Source organism: Centrocercus urophasianus, unplaced genomic scaffold, assembly GCF_019232065.1.
Source record: "Centrocercus urophasianus isolate 14NV4802_14NV808 unplaced genomic scaffold, USGS_Curo_1.0 seq_23, whole genome shotgun sequence".
Taxonomy (NCBI): Eukaryota; Metazoa; Chordata; class Aves; order Galliformes; family Phasianidae; genus Centrocercus; species Centrocercus urophasianus.
Genome location: NW_024884789.1, coordinates 5418206 through 5422763, shown reverse-complemented (window position 1 = coordinate 5422763; position 4558 = coordinate 5418206).

The following is a 4558-nucleotide window of genomic DNA, read 5'->3' as shown; positions in this document are numbered from 1 at the left end:
ATTTTAACTTCTCTCCTTTTACACTGAAGAAACCGATCTGATTTTATAGATATGTGTATTTTTGTCTCTCTATTGTGTGCACTTCTCCTTCAGACAGTGGGAAAATAAGGTCATGTTCCCTATTGAGTCCATCCTTTTCTATTGATTTTACTTTCTTAAAATCCTAATAGAGCTTGAAATTAATACAGTTTAATTTTCCTCACACTTTCTTACAAACCACCAAAGCTTTTTTTGTTGCTGCTGCACCACTTTGGTCATAAAGACCACGATAGGCTTGGATTACTTCTTCCAATGGCAAAAATCCCTGGGAAGAGAAAATCACTGAGGGTTTTGGGTGTCCACCCAAGGACTGTCAGGGCTCCAGCTTCCATCATACAGGATGAGAAATGGGGCTGCTTGTTGAGGCAGTTCAGCAGGGAGTGACAACACAAGTCTTCAATAGGTTGCCCAGAGAGGCGTTGGATGCCCCATCCCTGCAGACACTCCAGGTCAGGCTGGATGGGGCTCCGAGCACCTGATCAGCTGTAGGTGTCCCTGTTCGGTGCGGGTGAGTTGGACCAAATGGCCTTGAAGGCTCCCTTCCAACTCAAACGATGCTATGATTCTTTGATAAGTCCTGGATCTTTCTGACCACCACCATCAGGCCACCTCTCAGCTAGGGCTGTGTCTCAGTGCTGTGCATTAATAATGAACTATATTCATGCTTAAGACTTATGAATGTGTCCGGCATTTGGGAGCCCTTTCAGAAGATTGCTTTTTCTTCCAGGAGGGAGGTGAATGAGCTTATTGTTGGAGCTAGCTGCCTCAGGATCTGGCTGGAAAAGATGTATCCAAGGGTAAACAGAGCCTGGAGTTTTTCCATGACAATGAAAAGAGACTGTGTGCTCTTTATGATAGAATGATAATGCCCAGTACTTCACCAGGGTGCTCTACTGGAAGGGGAAGATGGAGGATGTTGAGCCTACAGCATCAGCTCCTCCCTTCCTGCTAAAGGCCCTACTGGGGAGGAGAGGACACACCATGCTTCATGGCAGTTGCCTGCCTTCAGGTATGGAGGTTTCATTGGGGAGCACACCCAGAGGCCAGCTTGTTGCCTATAATGAGGCAATGAAATGTTGCGACCCTGCTTACTACCGGCTCCCATCCATCATGACTGTTTATCACACCCAAGTGCTGTTTAGCTGCATAAAATGGGCTGTAAACTTTGTTCACTTTGTCTGACAGCTATGATGAAGGTTGCGTGTGTTTTACAGCCTTACGGATTGGAAGGAGAAAGGTCCCTTGAGACACCTCTTCCCGCTCCAGGTCCCACCATTCGTCACAGCATGGGCCTGGCCCAATGGATCACCTTCATGGCCCTCCTCTGCTCACTCGACCTGCCTTTCTCGATGGTGCTTCTTGCATGGATTAAAAACACTTTAAATATGTATCATTTTTGCGCTCTCTGCATATCTGCGCCTTTCATATCCACATCTTAAATTCATCCCCTCTCTGTCAGTTGTTTGTAAATGTCCCCAGGTGTTTAACTCTTATTCCCTCAATCCTCCCAGCTATTGTTGGCGAATACGGCTGTTACATATTCCTGCTATTTCTGAAAGGTCAAAAGAAAATGTAAAAGTGCCATTTCTTTTCTTTTCTCCCTTCAAAGCCGCAAAATGCAATGCTGTGCTTGTGCAGTTCCCTTTGCTCTTATGCAAAGACTCTTTTTCAGTACACCTTATATTGTATTTACTGCAAGTGTTCAGGATGCAAAATTATTTCCTCAAATTATTAGAAACGAGAAGCTGTAATAGCCTTTTACTCTGTTTCAGAACATACCTCTCTATCACAACAGTCTATTTTCTACACTTTGCTCTCATCTTCCTGCAACCATCTTACAAATGAGATGTAAAATTGTGGCTCCGGATGCTTATGGACCCAACCCTGCAGCATTTACGCACCTGTTTAAGTTGAATCATGTGAGGTTTTCATAGTGGATTGAATGTGTGGAATGGTGAATACTTGAACTATGGCAATTACTCCAAAGCAGTTTGCAGTTCTTAAAGAGCAATGCATTAAACTGGGATGCGCTGCCTGCTCATCAGACAGTTCTGGACAGAATGCTGTAAAGGATGGACTTGGAGCAAACGGAGAGTAAAATGTGCTCCTGTGGTCAGTACCTTTATGCTCACTCCTTGCTACTGCTATTGTACAAGTCCTGATCGTACACTATTTAGCCCTCAGCAATGCAACAGAATCCCCAGGTTTTCACTAAGGAGCAGCACTTGGGGATGTTAACAAAGCCTCATTAATTGATTACAAAACAGTTCAGCACGCTGCACTGTTCCTGCATTGCCTACAGAGCTGGCAGCCTCCTTGCTCAAAGCCCAGCTGTGTGCCCAGGGTCCGGTCCTTGCCTTTAAAGCCCAACCAGCTGAAAGATGACCTTTCTCTCTGACCTACATCTTTCATAGGAATAAAGCAACAGATGACTCCAAGCAGCACCTCACAGCTCTTTATGCAAAACCCCTAGCAATGGAGCTCCCCAGTGAAAGGCACTGAGCTTAGCTCATAGCCCTCCCTGCGAGGGAGATAGCTAATAGCAGCGTTGCCATTGCCTTATGCAGGAGCAGAGTCAAATCCCAGCATGTCTTTTAGCACCAGTTACTCCTCAGCATCTCAGCAAACCAGGCATCCTTGCCCCTAAAAGAGCTTCCATCCCATCACACCGTGAACAATCCCCACTTTTTGCTCAGCATCCTTTCAGCTTTCCGTTCTTGCACGTCACCACCGAAACAGAAAGATCAGACAAAAGAAGCTGAGCCACCACCTGGGACGAAGCTGAAAGAGATGCAGGAGCAGATATCTCCATCTGCATTCTCGAGGATTTGTGAGCAGCGGGAATCAGCTGCAGTGCTCCCTGAGATGCAGGGATCCTACATCTCAGGAGGCCCCAGTGGCACCTGCAAGGTCACCCCTGCTCAGCATGCTGTGGGGCTCCAAATATGGTGAGCAAAAGGAGCCCGGAAAGAATAAAGCAGAAGAAAAATGAGGGTTTCCTCAGATGTATGCAGAAGGTAAATTATGGGGCTACTTAAATTGTGTAAAATCACTTTCTCTCCAGGGGTCTGAATATGTTCTATTACAAAAGCTGTATACTAGACTGTAAATTTTCCATACAATACAGTGTAATTGTACCACACTCACCTGTGTTGTATTTTTTAACCTATAACCGTAAGGCTGATTTGGTCATCTCCTCTTCCTACAACAGGAGTAGAAGAAATCCCTAGGACAGGACATTGGCTCTGATGAGCTCCATCCACCATTTCATCCCCGTACAGGGAGAAGTGCTCCGTGGAGTGCGTGCACAGACCCCCATCAGACATCGCTGTGACACGCAGAGCACCTCAGCATCCCTGCTAGGAACCCCAGGATGCAGCCAGCAGCCCCTCCTGCCCTCAGCAGTGTACTTTTGTGGCGATGCAAAGAGCCGTGCACAGCACAGAGGATGGCAGCTTTCCAAGTGGCCCCAGTTAATAGCTCTGCTTTGCTTAATGGAGCCTCCCATTCAGCCGAAAGATGCTGTTTTAAATATGTAAGCAATTAGTATCTCTCTCTCTCTCTCTCTCTCTCTCTCTCTCTCTCTCTCACCACATCTGTGCTTCTCCTATCTGCTGCATTACAAAATCGCCGCGCCCCTCTCCAGCTCACCGGTGCGTGGACCTCAACAACTCCTTCCTGGTCCTCAGCAACTTTCTGGTCCAAAGCATCGCGCCGGGCTCTGGGGATGCTGTGCCAGGCTGCCCTTACCTGACCCTCTGCTCCCCTGTGGATGGTGCGGCACTAACAGACATCAGGCCTGCAGAGCAAAGACCCTTCGGTGCACTTTTGGCCGTTCTTTGGCCCAGACCTGTTCTCCTTCCTCCCAATGGCCATTTCCATACGTGTTGTGTGCAGAAGGCGAGAGGCACCACAGCCCTTTCTCTCAGTGCCAAGCCCAGTGTTAGGATGCTCGCTGGGGCTGCCAGGGACGCACCCTGGTGCTGTGAAGCGGTTTCTGCTCGGTGATTTCTGCCTGCCCGAAGTCTCCTGAGATTTCCAGAGTAAAGGCAAGGCCGGCGCGCTAAATACTGATGGAGCGCGAAGAACTGTTGTTACCAAAACGTGAATCAATAGCAACATAGACAGGTGTGATTAGTTCTCAACCACCTTTATTTACAACGCTGTTCTCATCCCACAAGCCGCGCGTTATCGGCAGAAAAACGCAAAGGCGCCCACCTCGCATTGTTCCCCTCCGACCCCGCAGAGGAGGGGCGGCGAAACCCCACCGCGGGGCTGGGGGCGGCCCTTCGGAGGGCTCCCCCCGGTGCGGGGCGGCAGCAAACTTTGTCCGCTGGGGGGAAGCGGCTCAACCCCGTGCCCTCCTCTCCCCTCCCCACGCCGGGCGGGGCGGGACGGGAGCTCGGCGGGCGCCGAGGGGCGGAGCGGCCCCGCCGGGCGGCGGCGGCGGCGGCTGTGGGGCCGAACCGGGACGCGGAGCCGAGCTCCGCACCCCGCGGAGCGGCCCAGCCCGGGAGCC